This window comes from Denticeps clupeoides, unplaced genomic scaffold (genome assembly GCF_900700375.1).
Source record: "Denticeps clupeoides unplaced genomic scaffold, fDenClu1.1, whole genome shotgun sequence".
Taxonomy (NCBI): Eukaryota; Metazoa; Chordata; class Actinopteri; order Clupeiformes; family Denticipitidae; genus Denticeps; species Denticeps clupeoides.
The window spans coordinates 1-25,394 of NW_021629925.1; the positions used below are offsets into that span (position 1 = coordinate 1).

At 40.8% G+C, this 25,394-nt stretch overlaps 39 non-coding genes across 39 annotated transcripts; 29 read left to right on the plus strand and 10 right to left on the minus strand.

Annotated features, from left to right (window-relative positions):
- The first annotated feature begins 131 nt into the window (after positions 1-131).
- Positions 132-203, plus strand: trnaa-cgc (transfer RNA alanine (anticodon CGC)). The gene has a single exon. It is a non-coding gene; the product is annotated as a tRNA-Ala (tRNA).
- A 415-nt stretch (positions 204-618) lies between these two features.
- trnaa-ugc (transfer RNA alanine (anticodon UGC)) lies at positions 619-690 on the plus strand. Its single transcript has one exon. It is a non-coding gene; the product is annotated as a tRNA-Ala (tRNA).
- A 742-nt stretch (positions 691-1,432) lies between these two features.
- Positions 1,433-1,518, minus strand: trnar-ucu (transfer RNA arginine (anticodon UCU)). The gene is given in 2 exon segments: positions 1,433-1,468; positions 1,482-1,518. It is a non-coding gene; the product is annotated as a tRNA-Arg (tRNA).
- Positions 1,519-1,772: 254 nt separating this feature from the next.
- Positions 1,773-1,844, plus strand: trnaw-cca (transfer RNA tryptophan (anticodon CCA)). The gene has a single exon. It is a non-coding gene; the product is annotated as a tRNA-Trp (tRNA).
- A 413-nt stretch (positions 1,845-2,257) lies between these two features.
- Positions 2,258-2,329, plus strand: trnaa-cgc (transfer RNA alanine (anticodon CGC)). Its single transcript has one exon. It is a non-coding gene; the product is annotated as a tRNA-Ala (tRNA).
- A 413-nt stretch (positions 2,330-2,742) lies between these two features.
- Positions 2,743-2,814, plus strand: trnaa-ugc (transfer RNA alanine (anticodon UGC)). Its single transcript has one exon. It is a non-coding gene; the product is annotated as a tRNA-Ala (tRNA).
- Positions 2,815-3,561: 747 nt separating this feature from the next.
- trnar-ucu (transfer RNA arginine (anticodon UCU)) lies at positions 3,562-3,648 on the minus strand. Its single transcript is given in 2 exon segments — positions 3,562-3,597; positions 3,611-3,648. It is a non-coding gene; the product is annotated as a tRNA-Arg (tRNA).
- A 255-nt stretch (positions 3,649-3,903) lies between these two features.
- trnaw-cca (transfer RNA tryptophan (anticodon CCA)) lies at positions 3,904-3,975 on the plus strand. The gene has a single exon. It is a non-coding gene; the product is annotated as a tRNA-Trp (tRNA).
- A 412-nt stretch (positions 3,976-4,387) lies between these two features.
- trnaa-cgc (transfer RNA alanine (anticodon CGC)) lies at positions 4,388-4,459 on the plus strand. The gene has a single exon. It is a non-coding gene; the product is annotated as a tRNA-Ala (tRNA).
- Positions 4,460-4,876: 417 nt separating this feature from the next.
- On the plus strand, positions 4,877-4,948 carry trnaa-ugc (transfer RNA alanine (anticodon UGC)). The gene has a single exon. It is a non-coding gene; the product is annotated as a tRNA-Ala (tRNA).
- A 746-nt stretch (positions 4,949-5,694) lies between these two features.
- On the minus strand, positions 5,695-5,780 carry trnar-ucu (transfer RNA arginine (anticodon UCU)). Its single transcript is given in 2 exon segments — positions 5,695-5,730; positions 5,744-5,780. It is a non-coding gene; the product is annotated as a tRNA-Arg (tRNA).
- Positions 5,781-6,035: 255 nt separating this feature from the next.
- On the plus strand, positions 6,036-6,107 carry trnaw-cca (transfer RNA tryptophan (anticodon CCA)). The gene has a single exon. It is a non-coding gene; the product is annotated as a tRNA-Trp (tRNA).
- A 413-nt stretch (positions 6,108-6,520) lies between these two features.
- trnaa-cgc (transfer RNA alanine (anticodon CGC)) lies at positions 6,521-6,592 on the plus strand. Its single transcript has one exon. It is a non-coding gene; the product is annotated as a tRNA-Ala (tRNA).
- A 417-nt stretch (positions 6,593-7,009) lies between these two features.
- Positions 7,010-7,081, plus strand: trnaa-ugc (transfer RNA alanine (anticodon UGC)). The gene has a single exon. It is a non-coding gene; the product is annotated as a tRNA-Ala (tRNA).
- A 746-nt stretch (positions 7,082-7,827) lies between these two features.
- trnar-ucu (transfer RNA arginine (anticodon UCU)) lies at positions 7,828-7,913 on the minus strand. Its single transcript is given in 2 exon segments — positions 7,828-7,863; positions 7,877-7,913. It is a non-coding gene; the product is annotated as a tRNA-Arg (tRNA).
- A 255-nt stretch (positions 7,914-8,168) lies between these two features.
- On the plus strand, positions 8,169-8,240 carry trnaw-cca (transfer RNA tryptophan (anticodon CCA)). Its single transcript has one exon. It is a non-coding gene; the product is annotated as a tRNA-Trp (tRNA).
- Positions 8,241-8,653: 413 nt separating this feature from the next.
- Positions 8,654-8,725, plus strand: trnaa-cgc (transfer RNA alanine (anticodon CGC)). The gene has a single exon. It is a non-coding gene; the product is annotated as a tRNA-Ala (tRNA).
- A 412-nt stretch (positions 8,726-9,137) lies between these two features.
- Positions 9,138-9,209, plus strand: trnaa-ugc (transfer RNA alanine (anticodon UGC)). Its single transcript has one exon. It is a non-coding gene; the product is annotated as a tRNA-Ala (tRNA).
- Positions 9,210-9,955: 746 nt separating this feature from the next.
- On the minus strand, positions 9,956-10,041 carry trnar-ucu (transfer RNA arginine (anticodon UCU)). Its single transcript is given in 2 exon segments — positions 9,956-9,991; positions 10,005-10,041. It is a non-coding gene; the product is annotated as a tRNA-Arg (tRNA).
- A 255-nt stretch (positions 10,042-10,296) lies between these two features.
- Positions 10,297-10,368, plus strand: trnaw-cca (transfer RNA tryptophan (anticodon CCA)). The gene has a single exon. It is a non-coding gene; the product is annotated as a tRNA-Trp (tRNA).
- Positions 10,369-10,781: 413 nt separating this feature from the next.
- Positions 10,782-10,853, plus strand: trnaa-cgc (transfer RNA alanine (anticodon CGC)). Its single transcript has one exon. It is a non-coding gene; the product is annotated as a tRNA-Ala (tRNA).
- A 417-nt stretch (positions 10,854-11,270) lies between these two features.
- On the plus strand, positions 11,271-11,342 carry trnaa-ugc (transfer RNA alanine (anticodon UGC)). The gene has a single exon. It is a non-coding gene; the product is annotated as a tRNA-Ala (tRNA).
- A 2,379-nt stretch (positions 11,343-13,721) lies between these two features.
- Positions 13,722-13,807, minus strand: trnar-ucu (transfer RNA arginine (anticodon UCU)). Its single transcript is given in 2 exon segments — positions 13,722-13,757; positions 13,771-13,807. It is a non-coding gene; the product is annotated as a tRNA-Arg (tRNA).
- A 255-nt stretch (positions 13,808-14,062) lies between these two features.
- trnaw-cca (transfer RNA tryptophan (anticodon CCA)) lies at positions 14,063-14,134 on the plus strand. Its single transcript has one exon. It is a non-coding gene; the product is annotated as a tRNA-Trp (tRNA).
- A 413-nt stretch (positions 14,135-14,547) lies between these two features.
- Positions 14,548-14,619, plus strand: trnaa-cgc (transfer RNA alanine (anticodon CGC)). Its single transcript has one exon. It is a non-coding gene; the product is annotated as a tRNA-Ala (tRNA).
- A 3,374-nt stretch (positions 14,620-17,993) lies between these two features.
- On the plus strand, positions 17,994-18,065 carry trnaa-ugc (transfer RNA alanine (anticodon UGC)). Its single transcript has one exon. It is a non-coding gene; the product is annotated as a tRNA-Ala (tRNA).
- Positions 18,066-18,811: 746 nt separating this feature from the next.
- On the minus strand, positions 18,812-18,897 carry trnar-ucu (transfer RNA arginine (anticodon UCU)). Its single transcript is given in 2 exon segments — positions 18,812-18,847; positions 18,861-18,897. It is a non-coding gene; the product is annotated as a tRNA-Arg (tRNA).
- A 255-nt stretch (positions 18,898-19,152) lies between these two features.
- Positions 19,153-19,224, plus strand: trnaw-cca (transfer RNA tryptophan (anticodon CCA)). Its single transcript has one exon. It is a non-coding gene; the product is annotated as a tRNA-Trp (tRNA).
- Positions 19,225-19,637: 413 nt separating this feature from the next.
- Positions 19,638-19,709, plus strand: trnaa-cgc (transfer RNA alanine (anticodon CGC)). Its single transcript has one exon. It is a non-coding gene; the product is annotated as a tRNA-Ala (tRNA).
- A 746-nt stretch (positions 19,710-20,455) lies between these two features.
- Positions 20,456-20,541, minus strand: trnar-ucu (transfer RNA arginine (anticodon UCU)). Its single transcript is given in 2 exon segments — positions 20,456-20,491; positions 20,505-20,541. It is a non-coding gene; the product is annotated as a tRNA-Arg (tRNA).
- Positions 20,542-20,796: 255 nt separating this feature from the next.
- Positions 20,797-20,868, plus strand: trnaw-cca (transfer RNA tryptophan (anticodon CCA)). The gene has a single exon. It is a non-coding gene; the product is annotated as a tRNA-Trp (tRNA).
- Positions 20,869-21,281: 413 nt separating this feature from the next.
- trnaa-cgc (transfer RNA alanine (anticodon CGC)) lies at positions 21,282-21,353 on the plus strand. Its single transcript has one exon. It is a non-coding gene; the product is annotated as a tRNA-Ala (tRNA).
- A 417-nt stretch (positions 21,354-21,770) lies between these two features.
- trnaa-ugc (transfer RNA alanine (anticodon UGC)) lies at positions 21,771-21,842 on the plus strand. The gene has a single exon. It is a non-coding gene; the product is annotated as a tRNA-Ala (tRNA).
- Positions 21,843-22,588: 746 nt separating this feature from the next.
- On the minus strand, positions 22,589-22,674 carry trnar-ucu (transfer RNA arginine (anticodon UCU)). Its single transcript is given in 2 exon segments — positions 22,589-22,624; positions 22,638-22,674. It is a non-coding gene; the product is annotated as a tRNA-Arg (tRNA).
- Positions 22,675-22,928: 254 nt separating this feature from the next.
- On the plus strand, positions 22,929-23,000 carry trnaw-cca (transfer RNA tryptophan (anticodon CCA)). Its single transcript has one exon. It is a non-coding gene; the product is annotated as a tRNA-Trp (tRNA).
- Positions 23,001-23,413: 413 nt separating this feature from the next.
- On the plus strand, positions 23,414-23,485 carry trnaa-cgc (transfer RNA alanine (anticodon CGC)). Its single transcript has one exon. It is a non-coding gene; the product is annotated as a tRNA-Ala (tRNA).
- A 417-nt stretch (positions 23,486-23,902) lies between these two features.
- Positions 23,903-23,974, plus strand: trnaa-ugc (transfer RNA alanine (anticodon UGC)). The gene has a single exon. It is a non-coding gene; the product is annotated as a tRNA-Ala (tRNA).
- A 746-nt stretch (positions 23,975-24,720) lies between these two features.
- Positions 24,721-24,806, minus strand: trnar-ucu (transfer RNA arginine (anticodon UCU)). Its single transcript is given in 2 exon segments — positions 24,721-24,756; positions 24,770-24,806. It is a non-coding gene; the product is annotated as a tRNA-Arg (tRNA).
- Positions 24,807-25,061: 255 nt separating this feature from the next.
- On the plus strand, positions 25,062-25,133 carry trnaw-cca (transfer RNA tryptophan (anticodon CCA)). The gene has a single exon. It is a non-coding gene; the product is annotated as a tRNA-Trp (tRNA).
- Positions 25,134-25,394: the final 261 nt, after the last annotated feature.

Here is a 25,394-nt window from a genome sequence, read left to right on the forward strand (position 1 = left end):
TTCTTTTGTATCTTGGTTCATTTGAACTGAATGTAGCATTTAAATATATTGTTTATATAATCCTCACACTACAAAATCCTTGGTGGCGGATGTGTGAGTCAGACACAACATCTCACCAATGCTTTATAAGTGGGGATGTAGCTCAGTGGTAGAGCGCATGCTTCGCATGTATGAGGTCCTGGGTTCAATCCCCAGCATCTCCATGGTGACTTCCCTTTAGTGCAGTAGTCTCTTACTAATTTTGTTTAGAAATTTAGAAGTAGTTGAAACCTCTCTGTGACATAGTGAAAGGCTATCAAGTTGTGGTCCTTAATATGTAAATGTTGGCCATCATAATTCATGTTTTGCAAGCTAGGATCATGATCCATTTCAAACTTAACACTTTGAATTTTTTTATAGAGTAGTTGGAGGGCAAAAAGGTAAAATGAATAATCTAAAAAAACAATGCATTGTCCAATGCGTCACAGAGCCAAACTTGGCCTATGTACCTTCTTTTGTACCTTGGTTCATTTAAAGTCAACATAGTAGTTAACAGTATTGTTTATATTATCCTCTCACTAGAAAATTCATGGTGGCAGATGTGAGTCAGAAACAACTTCTCACAGCCACCTTATGTGTGGGGATGTAGCTCAGTGGTAGAGCGCATGCTTTGCATGTATGAGGTCCCGGGTTCAATCCCCGGCATCTCCATGGTAGTTTCTCTTTAGTGTAGTAGTCTCTTACTGATTTTGTTTAGAAATTTAGAAGTAGTTAAAACATCCCTTCGACATAGTGAAAGTCTATCAGGTTGTAGTCCTTAACCTGTCAATGGTGGCCATCATAATTCATGTACCGCTTTACAGGATCATGAACCGTTTCAAACTTAACACTTTGAATATGGTTCTAAAGTAGTTGGAGAGTCTTCAGAGGGTAGAGTTGGGCTAAGACAAAGAGTCTAGAAGTCCAATGCATTGTCCAGTGTGTCACGGAGCCGAGATTGGCCTATGTACCTTCTTTTGCAACTTGGTTCATTTGAACTGAATGTTAATAATACTGTTTGTATAATTCTCTGACTACAAACTCCATAGTGGCGGACTTGTGAGTCAGAAACAACTTCTCACAACAGACATACGTGTGGGGATGGAGCTCAGGGGTAGAGCGCATGCTTGCTTTATGAGGTCCCAGGTTGAATTCATGGTGTTTCCATGGTGACTACTCATTAGCGTAGCCGTCTCTTACCATTTTCAGCTAGGATTGTAAAAAGAGTTGAAACATCTCTATGACATGGTGAAAGTTGTGTCTGAAGGGTAGTGCTTGATCATTAAATGGGCCATCATAATTCATGTACCACGAGATCCTTAGGATGAAGGACTTTTTCAAAGTTAACACTTGCATTGAGCATAAACATTAAACCAGTAAGTGTTTCGTTGGACTCACTGGAAGTAAACTAAAGTGACTCTGGTGGGACTCGAACCCACAACCTTTGAATGTCTTTGACTGTCTAGAAGTCCAATGCGCTATCCATTGCGCCACAGAGCCTAGGTGGACTGGTGAGACGTATTCAACCTTTCTGTACAATTAAAAGAGAGACAATGGTCGTATGTTTTTTAAACAATGCGACCATGAAATGCAGTGTTGCAGATATGTGTGAGTCAGACTAAAGGTCAGTCTGATTAGTAGCAGCTGGAGATGTAGCTTAGTGGTAGAGCATGTGCTTCTCATCCATAAGGTCCCTGGCATATCTAGGGTCCCTGTTGTTACTTGGAGTTGTTGAATAAGCGCTTTTCTTTGCGGATCTCGTGGCGCAACGGTAGCGCGTCTGACTCCAGATCAGAAGGTTGCGTGTTCAAATCACGTCGGGATCATGAGATCTTTTTGCCTTTTTAAGAAAATCTTTGATTAGGTTCAGCAAACCACAAAAAAGGCCTTTTCATCCTCAACACTTGTTTTGAATGTCAAAATAAAACACAAAATATTTTGTAGGAGCCACTGGAATAGACATATCAGCACTGTAATGTGTAAAGAAGCAAAGTAGCTGAGGACTCACACAGAGAAAAATAAATGTGACTCTGATGGGACTTACAACACTCTCGAAGTCCAATGCATTTTCCATTGTGTCAAGGGGGCCAAGCTTGGCCCAAGTGTCTTCTTTTGTATCTTGGTTCATTTGAACTGAATGTAGCATTTAAATATATTGTTTTATATAATCCTCACACTACAAATCCTTGGTGGCGGATGTGTGAGTCAGACACAAACATCTCACCAATGCTTTATAAGTGGGGATGTAGCTCAGTGGTAGAGTGCATGCTTCGCATGTATGAGGTCCTGGGTTCAATCCCCAGCATCTCCATGGTGACTTCCCTTTAGTGCAGTAGTCTCTTACTAATTTGTTTAGAAATTTAGAAGTAGTTGAAACCTCTCCTGTGACATAGTGAAAGGCTATCAAGTTGTGGTCCTTAATATGTAAATGTTGGCCATCATAATTCATGTTTTGCAAGCTAGGATCATGATCCATTTCAAACTTAACACTTTGAATTTTTTTATAGAGTAGTTGGAGGGCAAAAAGGTAAAATGAATAATCTAAAAAACAATGCATTGTCCAATGCGTCACAGAGCCAACTTGGCCTATGTACCTTCTTTGTACCTTGGTTCATTTAAAGTCAACATAGTAGTTAACAGTATTGTTTATATTATCCTCTCACTAGAAAATTCATGGTGGCAGATGTGTGAGTCAGAAACAACTTCTCACAGCACCTTATGTGTGGGGATGTAGCTCAGTGGTAGAGCGCATGCTTTGCATGTATGAGGTCCCGGGTTCAATCCCCGGCATCTCCATGGTAGTTTCTCTTTAGTGTAGTAGTCTCTTACTGATTTTGTTTAGAAACTTAGAAGTAGTTAAAACATCCCTTCGACATAGTGAAAGTCTATCAGGTTGTAGTCCTTAACCTGTCAATGGTGGCCATCATAATTCATGTACCGCTTTACAGGATCATGAACCGTTTCAAACTTAACACTTTGAATATGGTTCTAAAGTAGTTGGAGAGTCTTCAGAGGGTAGAGTTGGGCTAAGACAAAGAGTCTAGAAGTCCAATGCATTGTCCAGTGTGTCACGGAGCCGAGATTGGCCTATGTACCTTCTTTTGCAACTTGGTTCATTTGAACTGAATGTTAATAATACTGTTTGTATAATTCTCTGACTACAAACTCCATAGTGGCGGACTTGTGAGTCAGAAACAACTTCTCACAACAGACATACGTGTGGGGGATGGAGCTCAGGGGTAGAGCGCATGCTTTGCTTTATGAGGTCCCAGGTTGAATTCATGGTGTTTCCATGGTGACTACTCATTAGCGTAGCCGTCTCTTACCATTTTCAGCTAGGATTGTAAAAAGAGTTGAAACATCTCTATGACATGGTGAAAGTTTGTGTCTGAAGGGTAGTGCTTGATCATTAAATGCTGGCCATCATAATTCATGTACCACGAGATCCTTAGGATGAAGGACTTTTTCAAAGTTAACACTTGCATTGAGCATAAACATTAAACCAGTAAGTGTTTCGTTGGACTCACTGGAAGTAAACTAAAGTGACTCTGGTGGGACTCGAACCCACAACCTTTGAATGTCTTTGACTGTCTAGAAGTCCCAATGCGCTATCCATTGCGCCACAGAGCCTAGGTGGACTTGTGAGACGTATTCAACCTTTCTGTACAATTAAAAGAGAGACAATGGTCGTATGTTTTTTAAACAATGCGACCATGAAATGCAGTGTTGCAGATATGTGTGAGTCAGACTAAAGGTCAGTCTGATTAGTAGCAGCTGGAGATGTAGCTTAGTGGTAGAGCATGTGCTTCTCATCCATAAGGTCCCTGGCATATCTAGGGTCCCTGTTGTTTACTTGGAGTTGTTGAATAAGGGCTTTTCTTTGCGGATCTCGTGGCGCAACGGTAGCGCGTCTGACTCCAGATCAGAAGGTTGCGTGTTCAAATCACGTCGGGATCATGTGGTCTTTTTGCCTTTTTAAAGAAAATCTTTGATTAGGTTCAGCAAACCAAAAAAAGGCCTTTTCATCCTCAACACTTGTTTTGAATGTCAAAATAAAACACAAAATATTTTGTAGGAGCCACTGGAATAGACATATCAGCACTGTAATGTGTAAAGAAGCAAAGTAGCTGAGGACTCACACAGAGAAAAATAAATGTGACTCTGATGGGACTTACAACACTCTCGAAGTCCAATGCATTTTCCATTGTGTCAAGGGGGCCAAGCTTGGCCCAAGTGTCTTCTTTGTATCTTGGTTCATTTGAACTGAATGTAGCATTTAAATATATTGTTTATATAATCCTCACACTACAAAAATCCTTGGTGGCGGATGTGTGAGTCAGACACAACATCTCACCAATGCTTTATAAGTGGGGATGTAGCTCAGTGGTAGAGCGCATGCTTCGCATGTATGAGGTCCTGGGTTCAATCCCCAGCATCTCCATGGTGACTTCCCTTTAGTGCAGTAGTCCTCTTACTAATTTTGTTTAGAATTTAGAAGTAGTTGAAACCTCTCTGTGACATAGTGAAAGGCTATCAAGTTGTGGTCCTTAATATGTAAATGTTGGCCATCATAATTCATGTTTTGCAAGCTAGGATCATGATCCATTTCAAACTTAACACTTTGAATTTTTTTATAGAGTAGTTGGAGGGCAAAAAGGTAAAATGAATAATCTAAAAAAACAATGCATTGTCCAATGCGTCACAGAGCCAAACTTGGCCTATGTACCTTCTTTTGTACCTTGGTTCATTTAAAGTAAACATAGTAGTTAACAGTATTGTTTATATTATCCTCTCACTAGAAAATTCATGGTGGCAGATGTGTGAGTCAGAAACAACTTCTCACAGCCACCTTATGTGTGGGGATGTAGCTCAGTGGTAGAGCGCATGCTTTGCATGTATGAGGTCCCGGGTTCAATCCCCGGCATCTCCATGGTAGTTTCTCTTTAGTGTAGTAGTCTCTTACTGATTTTGTTTAGAAATTTAGAAGTAGTTAAAACATCCCTTCGACATAGTGAAAGTCTATCAGGTTGTAGTCCTTAACCTGTCAATGGTGGCCATCATAATTCATGTACCGCTTTACAGGATCATGAACCGTTTCAAACTTAACACTTTGAATATGGTTCTAAAGTAGTTGGAGAGTCTTCAGAGGGTAGAGTTGGGCTAAGACAAAGAGTCTAGAAGTCCAATGCATTTTCCAGTGTGTCACGGAGCCGAGATTGACCTATGTACCTTCTTTTGCAACTTGGTTCATTTGAACTGAATGTTAATAATACTGTTTGTATAATTCTCTGACTACAAACTCCATAGTGGCGGACTTGTGAGTCAGAAACAACTTCTCACAACAGACATACGTGTGGGGATGGAGCTCAGGAGTAGAGCGCATGCTTTGCTTTATGAGGTCCCAGGTTGAATTCATGGTGTTTCCATGGTGACTACTCATTAGCGTAGCCGTCTCTTACCATTTTCAGCTAGGATTGTAAAAAGAGTTGAAACATCTCTATGACATGGTGAAAGTTTGTGTCTGAAGGGTAGTGCTTGATCATTAAATGCTGGCCATCATAATTCATGTACCACGAGATCCTTAGGATGAAGGACTTTTTCAAAGTTAACACTTGCATTGAGCATAAACATTAAACCAGTAAGTGTTTCGTTGGACTCACTGGAAGTAAACTAAAGTGACTCTGGTGGGACTCGAACCCACAACCTTTGAATGTCTTTGACTGTCTAGAAGTCCAATGCGCTATCCATTGCGCCACAGAGCCTAGGTGGACTGGTGAGACGTATTCAACCTTTCTGTACAATTAAAAGAGAGACAATGGTCGTATGTTTTTTAAACAATGCGACCATGAAATGCAGTGTTGCAGATATGTGTGAGTCAGACTAAAGGTCAGTCTGATTAGTAGCAGCTGGAGATGTAGCTTAGTGGTAGAGCATGTGCTTCTCATCCATAAGGTCCCTGGCATATCTAGGGTCCCTGTTGTTTACTTGGAGTTGTTGAATAAGCGCTTTTCTTTGCGGATCTCGTGGCGCAACGGTAGCGCGTCTGACTCCAGATCAGAAGGTTGCGTGTTCAAATCACGTCGGGATCATGTGATCTTTTTGCCTTTTTAAAGAAAATCTTTGATTAGGTTCAGCAAACCACAAAAAAGGCCTTTTCATCCTCAACACTTGTTTTGAATGTCAAAATAAAACACAAAATATTTTGTAGGAGCCACTGGAATAGACATATCAGCACTGTAATGTGTAAAGAAGCAAAGTAGCTGAGGACTCACACAGAGAAAAATAAATGTGACTCTGATGGGACTTACAACACTCTCGAAGTCCAATGCATTTTCCATTGTGTCAAGGGGGCCAAGCTTGGCCCAAGTGTCTTCTTTTGTATCTTGGTTCATTTGAACTGAATGTAGCATTTAAATATATTGTTTATATAATCCTCACACTACAACATCCTTGGTGGCGGATGTGTGAGTCAGACACAACATCTCACCAATGCTTTATAAGTGGGGATGTAGCTCAGTGGTAGAGCGCATGCTTCGCATGTATGAGGTCCTGGGTTCAATCCCCAGCATCTCCATGGTGACTTCCCTTTAGTGCAGTAGTCTCTTACTAATTTTGTTTAGAAATTTAGAAGTAGTTGAAACCTCTCTGTGACATAGTGAAAGGCTATCAAGTTGTGGTCCTTAATATGTAAATGTTGGCCATCATAATTCATGTTTTGCAAGCTAGGATCATGATCCATTTCAAACTTAACACTTTGAATTTTTTTATAGAGTAGTTGGAGGGCAAAAAGGTAAAATGAATAATCTAAAAAAACAATGCATTGTCCAATGCGTCACAGAGCCAAACTTGGCCTATGTACCTTCTTTTGTACCTTGGTTCATTTAAAGTCAACATAGTAGTTAACAGTATTGTTTATATTATCCTCTCACTAGAAAATTCATGGTGGCAGATGTGTGAGTCAGAAACAACTTCTCACAGCCACCTTATGTGTGGGGATGTAGCTCAGTGGTAGAGCGCATGCTTTGCATGTATGAGGTCCTGGGTTCAATCCCCGGCATCTCCATGGTAGTTTCTCTTTAGTGTAGTAGTCTCTTACTGATTTTGTTTAGAAACTTAGAAGTAGTTAAAACATCCCTTCGACATAGTGAAAGTCTATCAGGTTGTAGTCCTTAACCTGTCAATGGTGGCCATCATAATTCATGTACCGCTTTACAGGATCATGAACCGTTTCAAACTTAACACTTTGAATATGGTTCTAAAGTAGTTGGAGAGTCTTCAGAGGGTAGAGTTGGGCTAAGACAAAGAGTCTAGAAGTCCAATGCATTGTCCAGTGTGTCACGGAGCCGAGATTGGCCTATGTACCTTCTTTTGCAACTTGGTTCATTTGAACTGAATGTTAATAATACTGTTTGTATAATTCTCTGACTACAAACTCCATAGTGGCGGACTTGTGAGTCAGAAACAACTTCTCACAACAGACATACGTGTGGGGATGGAGCTCAGGGGTAGAGCGCATGCTTTGCTTTATGAGGTCCCAGGTTGAATTCATGGTGTTTCCATGGTGACTACTCATTAGCGTAGCCGTCTCTTACCATTTTCAGCTAGGATTGTAAAAAGAGTTGAAACATCTCTATGACATGGTGAAAGTTTGTGTCTGAAGGGTAGTGCTTGATCATTAAATGCTGGCCATCATAATTCATGTACCACGAGATCCTTAGGATGAAGGACTTTTTCAAAGTTAACACTTGCATTGAGCATAAACATTAAACCAGTAAGTGTTTCGTTGGACTCACTGGAAGTAAACTAAAGTGCCTCTGGTGGGACTCGAACCCACAACCTTTGAATGTCTTTGACTGTCTAGAAGTCCAATGCGCTATCCATTGCGCCACAGAGCCTAGGTGGACTGGTGAGACGTATTCAACCTTTCTGTACAATTAAAAGAGAGACAATGGTCGTATGTTTTTTAAACAATGCGACCATGAAATGCAGTGTTGCAGATATGTGTGAGTCAGACTAAAGGTCAGTCTGATTAGTAGCAGCTGGAGATGTAGCTTAGTGGTAGAGCATGTGCTTCTCATCCATAAGGTCCCTGGCATATCTAGGGTCCATGTTGTTTACTTGGAGTTGTTGAATAAGCGCTTTTCTTTGCGGATCTCGTGGCGCAACGGTAGCGCGTCTGACTCCAGATCAGAAGGTTGCGTGTTCAAATCACGTCGGGATCATGTGATCTTTTTGCCTTTTTAAAGAAAATCTTTGATTAGGTTCAGCAAACCACAAAAAAGGCCTTTTCATCCTCAACACTTGTTTTGAATGTCAAAATAAAACACAAAATATTTTGTAGGAGCCACTGGAATAGACATATCAGCACTGTAATGTGTAAAGAAGCAAAGTAGCTGAGGACTCACACAGAGAAAAATAAATGTGACTCTGATGGGACTTACAACACTCTCGAAGTCCAATGCATTTTCCATTGTGTCAAGGGGGCCAAGCTTGGCCCAAGTGTCTTCTTTTGTATCTTGGTTCATTTGAACTGAATGTAGCATTTAAATATATTGTTTATATAATCCTCACACTACAAAATCCTTGGTGGCGGATGTGTGAGTCAGACACAACATCTCACCAATGCTTTATAAGTGGGGATGTAGCTCAGTGGTAGAGCGCATGCTTCGCATGTATGAGGTCCTGGGTTCAATCCCCAGCATCTCCATGGTGACTTCCCTTTAGTGCAGTAGTCTCTTACTAATTTTGTTTAGAAATTTAGAAGTAGTTGAAACCTCTCTGTGACATAGTGAAAGGCTATCAAGTTGTGGTCCTTAATATGTAAATGTTGTCCATCATAATTCATGTTTTGCAAGCTAGGATCATGATCCAAACTTAACACTTTGAATTTTTTTATAGAGTAGTTGGAGGGCAAAAAGGTAAAATGAATAATCTAAAAAAACAATGCATTGTCCAATGCGTCACAGAGCCAAACTTGGCCTATGTACCTTCTTTTGTACCTTGGTTCATTTAAAGTAAACATAGTAGTTAACAGTATTGTTTATATTATCCTCTCACTAGAAAATTCATGGTGGCAGATGTGTGAGTCAGAAACAACTTCTCACAGCCACCTTATGTGTGGGGATGTAGCTCAGTGGTAGAGCGCATGCTTTGCATGTATGAGGTCCTGGGTTCAATCCCCGGCATCTCCATGGTAGTTTCTCTTTAGTGTAGTAGTCTCTTACTGATTTTGTTTAGAAACTTAGAAGTAGTTAAAACATCCCTTCGACATAGTGAAAGTCTATCAGGTTGTAGTCCTTAACCTGTCAATGGTGGCCATCATAATTCATGTACCGCTTTACAGGATCATGAACCGTTTCAAACTTAACACTTTGAATATGGTTCTAAAGTAGTTGGAGAGTCTTCAGAGGGTAGAGTTGGGCTAAGACAAAGAGTCTAGAAGTCCAATGCATTGTCCAGTGTGTCACGGAGCCGAGATTGGCCTATGTACCTTCTTTTGCAACTTGGTTCATTTGAACTGAATGTTAATAATACTGTTTGTATAATTCTCTGACTACAAACTCCATAGTGGCGGACTTGTGAGTCAGAAACAACTTCTCACAACAGACATACGTGTGGGGATGGAGCTCAGGGGTAGAGCGCATGCTTTGCTTTATGAGGTCCCAGGTTGAATTCATGGTGTTTCCATGGTGACTACTCATTAGCGTAGCCGTCTCTTACCATTTTCAGCTAGGATTGTAAAAAGAGTTGAAACATCTCTATGACATGGTGAAAGTTTGTGTCTGAAGGGTAGTGTTTGATCATTAAATGCTGGCCATCATAATTCATGTACCACGAGATCCTTAGGATGAAGGACTTTTTCAAAGTTAACACTTGCATTGAGCATAAACATTAAACCAGTAAGTGTTTCGTTGGACTCACTGGAAGTAAACTAAAGTGACTCTGGTGGGACTCGAACCCACAACCTTTGAATGTCTTTGACTGTCTAGAAGTCCAATGCGCTATCCATTGCGCCACAGAGCCTAGGTGGACTGGTGAGACGTATTCAACCTTTCTGTACAATTAAAAGAGAGACAATGGTCGTATGTTTTTTAAACAATGCGACCATGAAATGCAGTGTTGCAGATATGTGTGAGTCAGACTAAAGGTCAGTCTGATTAGTAGCAGCTGGAGATGTAGCTTAGTGGTAGAGCATGTGCTTCTCATCCATAAGGTCCCTGGCATATCTAGGGTCCATGTTGTTTACTTGGAGTTGTTGAATAAGCGCTTTTCTTTGCGGATCTCGTGGCGCAACGGTAGCGCGTCTGACTCCAGATCAGAAGGTTGCGTGTTCAAATCACGTCGGGATCATGTGATCTTTTTTCCTTTTTAAAGAAAATCTTTGATTAGGTTCAGCAAACCACAAAAAAGGCCTTTTCATCCTCAACACTTGTTTTGAATGTCAAAATAAAACACAAAATATTTTGTAGGAGCCACTGGAATAGACATATCATTACTGTAATGTGTAAAGAAGCAAAGTAGCTGAGGACTCACACAGAGAAAAATAAATGTGACTCTGATGGGACTTACAACACTCTCGAAGTCCAATGCATTTTCCATTGTGTCAAGGGGGCCAAGCTTGGCCCAAGTGTCTTCTTTTGTATCTTGGTTCATTTGAACTGAATGTAGCATTTAAATATATTGTTTATATAATCCTCACACTACAACATCCTTGGTGGCGGATGTGTGAGTCAGACACAACATCTCACCAATGCTTTATAAGTGGGGATGTAGCTCAGTGGTAGAGCGCATGCTTCGCATGTATGAGGTCCTGGGTTCAATCCCCAGCATCTCCATGGTGACTTCCCTTTAGTGCAGTAGTCTCTTACTAATTTTGTTTAGAAATTTAGAAGTAGTTGAAACCTCTCTGTGACATAGTGAAAGGCTATCAAGTTGTGGTCCTTAATATGTAAATGTTGGCCATCATAATTCATGTTTTGCAAGCTAGGATCATGATCCATTTCAAACTTAACACTTTGAATTTTTTTATAGAGTAGTTGGAGGGCAAAAAGGTAAAATGAATAATCTAAAAAAACAATGCATTGTCCAATGCGTCACAGAGCCAAACTTGGCCTATGTACCTTCTTTTGTACCTTGGTTCATTTAAAGTCAACATAGTAGTTAACAGTATTGTTTATATTATCCTCTCACTAGAAAATTCATGGTGGCAGATGTGTGAGTCAGAAACAACTTCTCACAGCCACCTTATGTGTGGGGATGTAGCTCAGTGGTAGAGCGCATGCTTTGCATGTATGAGGTCCCGGGTTCAATCCCCGGCATCTCCATGGTAGTTTCTCTTTAGTGTAGTAGTCTCTTACTGATTTTGTTTAGAAACTTAGAAGTAGTTAAAACATCCCTTCGACATAGTGAAAGTCTATCAGGTTGTAGTCCTTAACCTGTCAATGGTGGCCATCATAATTCATGTACCGCTTTACAGGATCATGAACCGTTTCAAACTTAACACTTTGAATATGGTTCTAAAGTAGTTGGAGAGTCTTCAGAGGGTAGAGTTGGGCTAAGACAAAGAGTCTAGAAGTCCAATGCATTGTCCAGTGTGTCACGGAGCCGAGATTGGCCTATGTACCTTCTTTTGCAACTTGGTTCATTTGAACTGAATGTTAATAATACTGTTTGTATAATTCTCTGACTACAAACTCCATAGTGGCGGACTTGTGAGTCAGAAACAACTTCTCACAACAGACATACGTGTGGGGATGGAGCTCAGGGGTAGAGCGCATGCTTTGCTTTATGAGGTCCCAGGTTGAATTCATGGTGTTTCCATGGTGACTACTCATTAGCGTAGCCGTCTCTTACCATTTTCAGCTAGGATTGTAAAAAGAGTTGAAACATCTCTATGACATGGTGAAAGTTTGTGTCTGAAGGGTAGTGCTTGATCATTAAATGCTGGCCATCATAATTCATGATTGTTGTGTCTGCTTCAAAGACACAACAATCATTCCGGTGCCAAAGAAGTCATCTCCTTCCTGCTTTAATGACTACCGTCCAATTGCACTTACCCCCATCCTCATGAAGTGCTTTGAATGGCTAGTCATGAAGCACATCAAGTCTGCCCTCCCCCCCTCACTGGACCCCTTCCAGTTTGCATATCGGCCCAACCGCTCAACCGATGATGCCATCTCCACTGCACTCCACTCAGCACTCACACATCTGGACAAAAAAGACTCATATGTTCGAATGCTGTTCATAGACTTCAGTTCAGCATTTAACACAATAATCCCACAACAGCTCACACAAAATCTGTTCCAGCTGGGGCTCAACACCTCACTGTGTAACTGGCTGTTGGACTTCCTCACAGGAAGACCACAAGCAGTACGGGTTGGCAGTAGCACATCCAGCACCATCGTCCTTAACACGGGGGCTCCTCAGGGATGTGTGCTGAGCCCCCTTCTCTTCACTCTGCTGACCCACGACTGCACTCCGTCACACTGCTCCAACCTCTTCATCAAGTTTGCGGATGACACGACTGTGGTGGGACTCATCAATAACAGGGATGAGTCTAACTACAGAAGCGAGGTGAGCCGCCTGGCCAAGTGGTGCGGAGACAACAATCTCTCCCTGAATGTGGAGAAGACGAAAGAGATTGTTGTTGACTTCAGGAGAGGAAACACTCAGCATGCTCCTCTGACCATCAACGGTGCATCTGTGGAGAGAGTGAGCAGCACCAAGTTCCTGGGTGTGCACATTACTGAGGATCTCTCCTGGACAAAAAACACCACTGCATTGGCCAAGAAAGCACAGCAGCGTCTTTACTTCCTCCGCAAACTTAGAAGAGCAAGAGCACCAGCCCCCATCATGCACACATTCTACCGAGGAACCATCGAGAGCATCCTGTCTAGCTGCATCACTGTGTGGTTTGGAGCCTGCAATGCGTCCTGCCAAAAAACTCTCCAACGCACAGTAAGAGCAGCTGAGAGAATCATCGGTGTCCCTCTCCCCTCCCTCCAAGACATCTACAGTACACGGCTCACCAAGAAAGCCCTCGGCATAGCAGCTGATCCCACCCACCCAATGCAAACCTTCTTCAGCCTGCTGCCATCAGGGAGGAGACTGCGGAGTCTCCAGGCCAGGACCAGCAGACTGAAGGACAGCTTCACCCATCAGGCGGTCAGGAAACTCAACTCCCTCCCGGCTCTGCCCCCACTCCCCTCACTCCCCTCTTCTGCTCCACAAACTTTCTGAACTCTAAATCACACAAACTGACCATGCACCAGTCACTCTCTGCAGCTCTGGTCTGCCATCTACCTCACTTTCACTTCGTCACTTTAAACTTAAAACTCTGTTGCACTATTGGTTTTTGCACTCTCCTGATGTTGCACTCTCCACCATGTGCCCCTATTTGTATATGGTGTTTTTAAAATTGTATATTGTGCCTTTCTTTTTAAATTGTATTTATACTCTGTATTCGTTACTGTCACTGTTTTTGTATTTAATGTTACTTTTATGGGTCAGAGAGTAACGAAATTTCAATTCTCTGCATGTCCTGTACATGTGGCAGAATTGACAATAAAGTTGACTTGACTCGACTTGACTTCATGTACCACGAGATCCTTAGGATGAAGGACTTTTTCAAAGTTAACACTTGCATTGAGCATAAACATTAAACCAGTAAGTGTTTCGTTGGACTCACTGGAAGTAAACTAAAGTGACTCTGGTGGGACTCGAACCCACAACCTTTGAATGTCTTTGACTGTCTAGAAGTCCAATGCTCTATCCATTGCGCCACAGAGCCTAGGTGGACTGGTGAGACGTATTCAACCTTTCTGTACAATTAAAAGAGAGACAATGGTCGTATGTTTTTTAAACAATGCGACCATGAAATGCAGTGTTGCAGATATGTGTGAGTCAGACTAAAGGTCAGTCTGATTAGTAGCAGCTGGAGATGTAGCTTAGTGGTAGAGCATGTGCTTCTCATCCATAAGGTCCCTGGCATATCTAGGGTCCCTGTTGTTTACTTGGAGTTGTTGAATAAGCGCTTTTCTTTGCGGATCTCGTGGCGCAACGGTAGCGCGTCTGACTCCAGATCAGAAGGTTGCGTGTTCAAATCACGTCGGGATCATGTGATCTTTTTGCCTTTTTAAAGAAAATCTTTGATTAGGTTCAGCAAACCACAAAAAAGGCCTTTTCATCCTCAACACTTGTTTTGAATGTCAAAATAAAACACAAAATATTTTGTAGGAGCCACTGGAATAGACATATCAGCACTGTAATGTGTAAAGAAGCAAAGTAGCTGAGGACTCACACAGAGAAAAATAAATGTGACTCTGATGGGACTTACAACACTCTCGAAGTCCAATGCATTTTCCATTGTGTCAAGGGGGCCAAGCTTGGCCCAAGTGTCTTCTTTTGTATCTTGGTTCATTTGAACTGAATGTAGCATTTAAATATATTGTTTATATAATCCTCACACTACAAAATCCTTGGTGGCGGATGTGTGAGTCAGACACAACATCTCACCAACGCTTTATAAGTGGGGATGTAGCTCAGTGGTAGAGCGCATGCTTCGCATGTATGAGGTCCTGGGTTCAATCCCCAGCATCTCCATGGTGACTTCCCTTTAGTGCAGTAGTCTCTTACTAATTTTGTTTAGAAATTTAGAAGTAGTTGAAACCTCTCTGTGACATAGTGAAAGGCTATCAAGTTGTGGTCCTTAATATGTAAATGTTGGCCATCATAATTCATGTTTTGCAAGCTAGGATCATGATCCATTTCAAACTTAACACTTTGAATTTTTTTATAGAGTAGTTGGAGGGCAAAAAGGTAAAATGAATAATCTAAAAAAACAATGCATTGTCCAATGCGTCACAGAGCCAAACTTGGCCTATGTACCTTCTTTTGTACACTCTAAAAACTGCTGGGTTAAAAACAACCCAATTTGGGTTATTTTGGTAACCCAGCGCTGGGTCAAAAAGGGACCAACCCAACGCTGGGTTATTTTGACCCAACAAGTTGGGTTACACGTTTAACCCAGCATGCTGGGTTGTGATTATTAACCCAACTATTAGTTAAAAATGACTACGCTGCTGGGTTGAATGGAACCCAAAATGGGTCAGAAATTTAATATAGAAACTTGTGATTAAAATTACTAAAATAAAAACAATTATACAGCAATACATATTTCAATAATGGAATTTTATTAATGACAAAACATGTAAAAAATGTGTCCATATGAATTTAAGACTTTTTTTTCCATCTCCACCTCAACATTAAGACAATTTTTATGAAAATGTATCAAACTGTAGTCACAGTGTTTCTGGAATAAAGTCAGTAACAATGAATCAGATTGAAGCCAAATTAACTTAAGAAAAACACAATTTGACATGTAAATGTAATGAAAAAAAGTTTTCTTATCATGCATAAACTAAGATATAAGAGTCATCTGTAAGAAACACACAACAAAGCAGGCATTAAGAACATCTATGCAGTAAGGATCAGATTTGGTCAAAATAAACTTGCAACTTTCCTAAAATGTGCCCTCTGTAAAAAAAATAATAATACAATACTAGACACATCAAGCACAAGAAGAATCAGATACAAAATGAACAACTGCAAGCCTATTTGCTCTAATCACTGCAAATTAATTGTACAACAATCAGGCATGAAGAGCTGTGCTATAAGCATAATTGGGTCTTACCCTGCTAGCTCATTCTTCAGCTTCTGAACCTTTGGAGGTAGCTCACTTCTACCTTAATTTCACATTGCCTGCTGAATGAAGGTAAACGTGTTTTCAAGCACTTTGGGTGCTGCAGGTGAAGTGCGTAGGTTAAGCCAAACAAGAGGCACATTGCTTGAGGTAGGTTGGTGAGTGCTTCCCTTGCCCTCTCGGTTGATGCCCAGTCTTGAGGGGTTGAGTTATGGCAATGCTGGGCTTGCTAAACTGTTGTCCTCATAATAGAGGATTCCCACTGGGATGTCCATGGAGTCTCCATAGACTCTACATAGTGCAAGAAACATGACAAAAAGAGAATATGCAGGTTAACAGCAATTTGTCTACAATCAACTGTATAGAATTATCTAATATTATAGATTTTGTAATTCAATGTGATTTTATTTTAGGCACTGTAAACAATCTATTTTGTGTGTTTATATATAGGCGTCTTTCATGTTGTGACAGTAGGTGGTATATAACACAATTTGATATTTGAATGGTACAAATGGAGAAAGGGTTTACTCACTGAACTGCTCTTGAAGAACATAGATGCATCATCTCCAAGAATTATTGGAAGTCCTCTCAGGACAAGGCATCTAATGGCTGTTGGCTCTGTGCTCTGCAAAGTGGTATAAAACACACTTGAATGTAGAACAAAGGAAATTAATCTTATATCAGTTTATTTGTCCATATAGAGAAATACCACAAGAGAACAGTTTATGTATTGAACTAACCATCAATATCATTATGAGAAGAAAAGAGAAATATCAACCCACCGTTGTGATGTAGCAGGTCAGCTAATTGCTTTTCTATCCGACCTGTTTTCCTCTTGAAATTTCCATCAAAATTGGACACAACCCATCAAGAACACCAAAGAACTCTTCTTTAAAATTTCTACCAACAATCCTGTTAAACTCCAGGTAAACCTGAAAAATATTAAATATGCTCAGTTTTGATATTCAGGCAGAGTTATTTATAACACAAATAAACCTCTCTGAACATCATGTATGTAAAACAAATAAGAAAAAAAAAAACATTAAAGGACACATCCACAAACCTGGTTTTCAGTCAAAAAAGCACTGGCCAGCTTTGGATCATCTGGTTGATGTCAGGTTCATCCTTTACAACCTCCTCTCGTCTAAGAACAAACATGATTCCTGATGCAAGCAAGGAAAGGGCTTAGTTCCTTCTTGCATAAGTTCCATATTTTAGCCTGTAACGTTTAAAAAACTGTGCTCTTCTCGCAGATAGTACTTGCATTTCCAAAGCATATTAAAGTGGCTTTAAACAAAACAAGTAGTGCAAAAAAAAAACTGGCATATGTTGAAAGTGGGTGTTTACTTTTTCAAACCTACATTGAAATAATTTGAATTCTACAAAACTGTATGTAGAGAAGTAGAGAGCTACTCTAAAAACACATTGCTGCAAGTATCAAATGCTCACTGTTCCCTTAAGATGACCTCATAATTAAATGCATGTTTCAAACTACAAATGTTCCAGCAGTTTCTAATTTGAATAGAGAAAACATCTCACCTTGTTCATCCACAAAATGGTTCTCGTTGCAGCAAGCAAAACTCCTTTTAAAATAAAAAGTCCAAACTTGAGAGAAACAGACAAATGTAGACAGAAAGGTATACTTCTAAAATCCAACTTTAAACCCCAAAACCCCCTTTCACGTTGTATATGCAAAATAAAGCTTACCTATCTCCGTGTGAGTGAGTACACACAAATTGCTGGCCCCAATGCAGTCGCAAGATATTAAGCATTGTTAGCATAGCAAGTGTTAGTTAGCAAGAAAAAAATTCTCCTCTGTCCTTCAACCCGCAGCTTTTGCCTCAGAATTTTTTTTCCGCCCGTCTCCTAACCCCGCGGCTTTCGCTCATAAAATAATTTTTTCGCCCTTCAGAAATTTTTTTTTTCGCCCCTCAGAAACTAAAGACGGTGCAAAGACAATGGCGGCTCCTCTCGCTGATGTCCCAGGTAGTTGACGTGACGTGCGTGCTCTCTTTCAGGTCCGCGTTCCCAACCCAGCACCGCTGGGTTACAGATCGAGACCGATTTTCAACCCAAATTGGGTTAAATCAACCCAACAACAGACTCAACCCAGCGTTTGGGTTGAAAAAACAACCCAGCGTTTTTTAGAGTGTACCTTGGTTCATTTAAAGTCAACATAGTAGTTAACAGTATTGTTTATATTATCCTCTCACTAGAAAATTCATGGTGGCAGATGTGTGAGTCAGAAACAACTTCTCACAGCCACCTTATGTGTGGGGATGTAGCTCAGTGGTAGAGCGCATGCTTTGCATGTATGAGGTCCCGGGTTCAATCCCCGGCATCTCCATGGTAGTTTCTCTTTAGTGTAGTAGTCTCTTACTGATTTTGTTTAGAAACTTAGAAGTAGTTAAAACATCCCTTCGACATAGTGAAAGTCTATCAGGTTGTAGTCCTTAACCTGTCAATGGTGGCCATCATAATTCATGTACCGCTTTACAGGATCATGAACCGTTTCAAACTTAACACTTTGAATATGGTTCTAAAGTAGTTGGAGAGTCTTCAGAGGGTAGAGTTGGGCTAAGACAAAGAGTCTAGAAGTCCAATGCATTGTCCAGTGTGTCACGGAGCCGAGATTGGCCTATGTACCTTCTTTTGCAAATTGGTTCATTTGAACTGAATGTTAATAATACTGTTTGTATAATTCTCTGACTACAAACTCCATAGTGGCGGACTTGTGAGTCAGAAACAACTTCTCACAACAGACATACGTGTGGGGATGGAGCTCAGGGGTAGAGCGCATGCTTTGCTTTATGAGGTCCCAGGTTGAATTCATGGTGTTTCCATGGTGACTACTCATTAGCGTAGCCGTCTCTTACCATTTTCAGCTAGGATTGTAAAAAGAGTTGAAACATCTCTATGACATGGTGAAAGTTTGTGTCTGAAGGGTAGTGCTTGATCATTAAATGCTGGCCATCATAATTCATGTACCACGAGATCCTTAGGATGAAGGACTTTTTCAAAGTTAACACTTGCATTGAGCATAAACATTAAACCAGTAAGTGTTTCGTTGGACTCACTGGAAGTAAACTAAAGTGACTCTGGTGGGACTCGAACCCACAACCTTTGAATGTCTTTGACTGTCTAGAAGTCCAATGCGCTATCCATTGCGCCACAGAGCCTAGGTGGACTGGTGAGACGTATTCAACCTTTCTGTACAATTAAAAGAGAGACAATGGTCGTATGTTTTTTAAACAATGCGACCATGAAATGCAGTGTTGCAGATATGTGTGAGTCAGACTAAAGGTCAGTCTGATTAGTAGCAGCTGGAGATGTAGCTTAGTGGTAGAGCATGTGCTTCTCATCCATAAGGTCCCTGGCATATCTAGGGTCCCTGTTGTTTACTTGGAGTTGTTGAATAAGCGCTTTTCTTTGCGGATCTCGTGGCGCAACGGTAGCGCGTCTGACTCCAGATCAGAAGGTTGCGTGTTCAAATCACGTCGGGATCATGTGATCTTTTTGCCTTTTTAAAGAAAATCTTTGATTAGGTTCAGTAAACCACAAAAAAGGCCTTTTCATCCTCAACACTTGTTTTGAATGTCAAAATAAAACACAAAATATTTTGTAGGAGCCACTGGAATAGACATATCAGCACTGTAATGTGTAAAGAAGCAAAGTAGCTGAGGACTCACACAGAGAAAAATAAATGTGACTCTGATGGGACTTACAACACTCTCGAAGTCCAATGCATTTTCCATTGTGTCAAGGGGGCCAAGCTTGGCCCAAGTGTCTTCTTTTGTATCTTGGTTCATTTGAACTGAATGTAGCATTTAAATATATTGTTTATATAATCCTCACACTACAAAATCCTTGGTGGCGGATGTGTGAGTCAGACACAACATCTCACCAATGCTTTATAAGTGGGGATGTAGCTCAGTGGTAGAGCGCATGCTTCGCATGTATGAGGTCCTGGGTTCAATCCCCAGCATCTCCATGGTGACTTCCCTTTAGTGCAGTAGTCTCTTACTAATTTTGTTTAGAAATTTAGAAGTAGTTGAAACCTCTCTGTGACATAGTGAAAGGCTATCAAGTTGTGGTCCTTAATATGTAAATGTTGGCCATCATAATTCATGTTTTGCAAGCTAGGATCATGAACCGTTTCAAACTTAACACTTTGAATATGGTTCTAAAGTAGTTGGAGAGTCTTCAGAGGGTAGAGTTGGGCTAAGACAAAGAGTCTAGAAGTCCAATGCATTGTCCAGTGTGTCACGGAGCCGAGATTGGCCTATGTACCTTCTTTTGCAACTTGGTTCATTTGAACTGAATGTTAATAATACTGTTTGTATAATTCTCTGACTACAAACTCCATAGTGGCGGACTTGTGAGTCAGAAACAACTTCTCACAACAGACATACGTGTGGGGATGGAGCTCAGGGGTAGAGCGCATGCTTTGCTTTATGAGGTCCCAGGTTGAATTCATGGTGTTTCCATGGTGACTACTCATTAGCGTAGCCGTCTCTTACCATTTTCAGCTAGGATTGTAAAAAGAGTTGAAACATCTCTATGACATGGTGAAAGTTTGTGTCTGAAGGGTAGTGCTTGATCATTAAATGCTGGCCATCATAATTCATGTACCACGAGATCCTTAGGATGAAGGACTTTTTCAAAGTTAACACTTGCATTGAGCATAAACATTAAACCAGTAAGTGTTTCGTTGGACTCACTGGAAGTAAACTAAAGTGACTCTGGTGGGACTCGAACCCACAACCTTTGAATGTCTTTGACTGTCTAGAAGTCCAATGCGCTATCCATTGCGCCACAGAGCCTAGGTGGACTGGTGAGACGTATTCAACCTTTCTGTACAATTAAAAGAGAGACAATGGTCGTATGTTTTTTAAACAATGCGACCATGAAATGCAGTGTTGCAGATATGTGTGAGTCAGACTAAAGGTCAGTCTGATTAGTAGCAGCTGGAGATGTAGCTTAGTGGTAGAGCATGTGCTTCTCATCCATAAGGTCCCTGGCATATCTAGGGTCCCTGTTGTTTACTTGGAGTTGTTGAATAAGCGCTTTTCTTTGCGGATCTCGTGGCGCAACGGTAGCGCGTCTGACTCCAGATCAGAAGGTTGCGTGTTCAAATCACGTCGGGATCATGTGATCTTTTTGCCTTTTTAAAGAAAATCTTTGATTAGGTTCAGCAAACCACAAAAAAGGCCTTTTCATCCTCAACACTTGTTTTGAATGTCAAAATAAAACACAAAATATTTTGTAGGAGCCACTGGAATAGACATATCAGCACTGTAATGTGTAAAGAAGCAAAGTAGCTGAGGACTCACACAGAGAAAAATAAATGTGACTCTGATGGGACTTACAACACTCTCGAAGTCCAATGCATTTTCCATTGTGTCAAGGGGGCCAAGCTTGGCCCAAGTGTCTTCTTTTGTATCTTGGTTCATTTGAACTGAATGTAGCATTTAAATATATTGTTTATATAATCCTCACACTACAAAATCCTTGGTGGCGGATGTGTGAGTCAGACACAACATCTCACCAATGCTTTATAAGTGGGGATGTAGCTCAGTGGTAGAGCGCATGCTTCGCATGTATGAGGTCCTGGGTTCAATCCCCAGCATCTCCATGGTGACTTCCCTTTAGTGCAGTAGTCTCTTACTAATTTTGTTTAGAAATTTAGAAGTAGTTGAAACCTCTCTGTGACATAGTGAAAGGCTATCAAGTTGTGGTCCTTAATATGTAAATGTTGGCCATCATAATTCATGTTTTGCAAGCTAGGATCATGATCCATTTCAAACTTAACACTTTGAATTTTTTTATAGAGTAGTTGGAGGGCAAAAAGGTAAAATGAATAATCTAAAAAAACAATGCATTGTCCAATGCGTCACAGAGCCAAACTTGGCCTATGTACCTTCTTTTGTACCTTGGTTCATTTAAAGTCAACATAGTAGTTAACAGTATTGTTTATATTATCCTCTCACTAGAAAATTCATGGTGGCAGATGTGTGAGTCAGAAACAACTTCTCACAGCCACCTTATGTGTGGGGATGTAGCTCAGTGGTAGAGCGCATGCTTTGCATGTATGAGGTCCCGGGTTCAATCCCCGGCATCTCCATGGTAGTTTCTCTTTAGTGTAGTAGTCTCTTACTGATTTTGTTTAGAAACTTAGAAGTAGTTAAAACATCCCTTCGACATAGTGAAAGTCTATCAGGTTGTAGTCCTTAACCTGTCAAAGGTGGCCATCATAATTCATGTACCGCTTTACAGGATCATGAACCGTTTCAAACTTAACACTTTGAATATGGTTCTAAAGTAGTTGGAGAGTCTTCAGAGGGTAGAGTTGGGCTAAGACAAAGAGTCTAGAAGTCCAATGCATTGTCCAGTGTGTCACGGAGCCGAGATTGGCCTATGTACCTTCTTTTGCAACTTGGTTCATTTGAACTGAATGTTAATAATACTGTTTGTATAATTCTCTGACTACAAACTCCATAGTGGCGGACTTGTGAGTCAGAAACAACTTCTCACAACAGACATACGTGTGGGGATGGAGCTCAGGGGTAGAGCGCATGCTTTGCTTTATGAGGTCCCAGGTTGAATTCATGGTGTTTCCATGGTGACTACTCATTAGCGTAGCCGTCTCTTACCATTTTCAGCTAGGATTGTAAAAAGAGTTGAAACATCTCTATGACATGGTGAAAGTTTGTGTCTGAAGGGTAGTGCTTGATCATTAAATGCTGGCCATCATAATTCATGTACCACGAGATCCTTAGGATGAAGGACTTTTTCAAAGTTAACACTTGCATTGAGCATAAACATTAAACCAGTAAGTGTTTCGTTGGACTCACTGGAAGTAAACTAAAGTGACTCTGGTGGGACTCGAACCCACAACCTTTGAATGTCTTTGACTGTCTAGAAGTCCAATGCGCTATCCATTGCGCCACAGAGCCTAGGTGGACTGGTGAGACGTATTCAACCTTTCTGTACAATTAAAGAGAGACAATGGTCGTATGTTTTTTAAACAATGCGACCATGAAATGCAGTGTTGCAGATATGTGTGAGTCAGACTAAAGGTCAGTCTGATTAGTAGCAGCTGGAGATGTAGCTTAGTGGTAGAGCATGTGCTTCTCATCCATAAGGTCCCTGGCATATCTAGGGTCCCTGTTGTTTACTTGGAGTTGTTGAATAAGCGCTTTTCTTTGCGGATCTCGTGGCGCAACGGTAGCGCGTCTGACTCCAGATCAGAAGGTTGCGTGTTCAAATCACGTCGGGATCATGTGATCTTTTTGCTTTTTTAAAGAAAATCTTTGATTAGGTTCAGCAAACCACAAAAAAGGCCTTTTCATCCTCAACACTTGTTTTGAATGTCAAAATAAAACACAAAATATTTTGTAGGAGCCACTGGAATAGACATATCAGCACTGTAATGTGTAAAGAAGCAAAGTAGCTGAGGACTCACACAGAGAAAGATAAATGTGACTCTGATGGGACTTACAACACTCTCGAAGTCCAATGCATTTTCCATTGTGTCAAGGGGGCCAAGCTTGGCCCAAGTGTCTTCTTTTGTATCTTGGTTCATTTGAACTGAATGTAGCATTTAAATATATTGTTTATATAATCCTCACACTACAAAATCCTTGGTGGCGGATGTGTGAGTCAGACACAACATCTCACCAATCCTTTATAAGTGGGGATGTAGCTCAGTGGTAGAGCGCATGCTTCGCATGTATGAGGTCCTGGGTTCAATCCCCAGCATCTCCATGGTGACTTCCCTTTAGTGCAGTAGTCTCTTACTAATTTTGTTTAGAAATTTAGAAGTAGTTGAAACCTCTCTGTGACATAGTGAAAGGCTATCAAGTTGTGGTCCTTAATATGTAAATGTTGGCCATCATAATTCATGTTTTGCAAGCTAGGATCATGATCCATTTCAAACTTAACACTTTGAATTTTTTTATAGAGTAGTTGGAGGGCAAAAAGGTAAAATGAATAATCTAAAAAAACAATGCATTGTCCAATGCGTCACAGAGCCAAACTTGGCCTATGTACCTTCTTTTGTACCTTGGTTCATTTAAAGTAAACATAGTAGTTAACAGTATTGTTTATATTATCCTCTCACTAGAAAATTCATGGTGGCAGATGTGTGAGTCAGAAACAACTTCTCACAGCCACCTTATGTGTTGGGATGTAGCTCAGTGGTAGAGCGCATGCTTTGCATGTATGAGGTCCCGGGTTCAATCCCCGGCATCTCCATGGTAGTTTCTCTTTAGTGTAGTAGTCTCTTACTGATTTTGTTTAGAAACTTAGAAGTAGTTAAAACATCCCTTCGACATAGTGAAAGTCTATCAGGTTGTAGTCCTTAACCTGTCAATGGTGGCCATCATAATTCATGTACCGCTTTACAGGATCATGAACCGTTTCAAACTTAACACTTTGAATATGGTTCTAAAGTAGTTGGAGAGTCTTCAGAGGGTAGAGTTGGGCTAAGACAAAGAGTCTAGAAGTCCAATGCATTGTCCAGTGTGTCACGGAGCCGAGATTGGCCTATGTACCTTCTTTTGCAACTTGGTTCATTTGAACTGAATGTTAATAATACTGTTTGTATAATTCTCTGACTACAAACTCCATAGTGGCGGACTTGTGAGTCAGAAACAACTTCTCACAACAGACATACGTGTGGGGATGGAGCTCAGGGGTAGAGCGCATGCTTTGCTTTATGAGGTCCCAGGTTGAATTCATGGTGTTTCCATGGTGACTACTCATTAGCGTAGCCGTCTCTTACCATTTTCAGCTAGGATTGTAAAAAGAGTTGAAACATCTCTATGACATGGTGAAAGTTTGTGTCTGAAGGGTAGTGCTTGATCATTAAATGCTGGCCATCATAATTAATGTACCACGAGATCCTTAGGATGAAGGACTTTTTCAAAGTTAACACTTGCATTGAGCATAAACATTAAACCAGTAAGTGTTTCGTTGTACTCACTGGAAGTAAACTAAAGTGACTCTGTTGGGACTCGAACCCACAACCTTTGAATGTCTTTGACTGTCTAGAAGTCCAATGCGCTATCCATTGCACCACAGAGCCTAGGTGGACTGGTGAGACGTATTCAACCTTTCTGTACAATTAAAAGAGAGACAATGGTCGTATGTTTTTTAAACAATGCGACCATGAAATGCAGTGTTGCAGATATGTGTGAGTCAGACTAAAGGTCAGTCTGATTAGTAGCAGCTGGAGATGTAGCTTAGTGGTAGAGCATGTGCTTCTCATCCATAAGGTCCCTGGCATATCTAGGGTCCCTGTTGTTTACTTGGAGTTGTTGAATAAGCGCTTTTCTTTGCGGATCTCGTGGCGCAACGGTAGCGCGTCTGACTCCAGATCAGAAGGTTGCGTGTTCAAATCACGTCGGGATCATGTGATCTTTTTGCCTTTTTAAAGAAAATCTTTGATTAGGTTCAGCAAACCACAAAAAGGCCTTTTCATCCTCAACACTTGTTTTGAATGTCAAAATAAAACACAAAATATTTTGTAGGAGCCACTGGAATAGACATATCAGCACTGTAATGTGTAAAGAAGCAAAGTAGCTGAGGACTCACACAGAGAAAAATAAATGTGACTCTGATGGGACTTACAACACTCTCGAAGTCCAATGCATTTTCCATTGTGTCAAGGGGG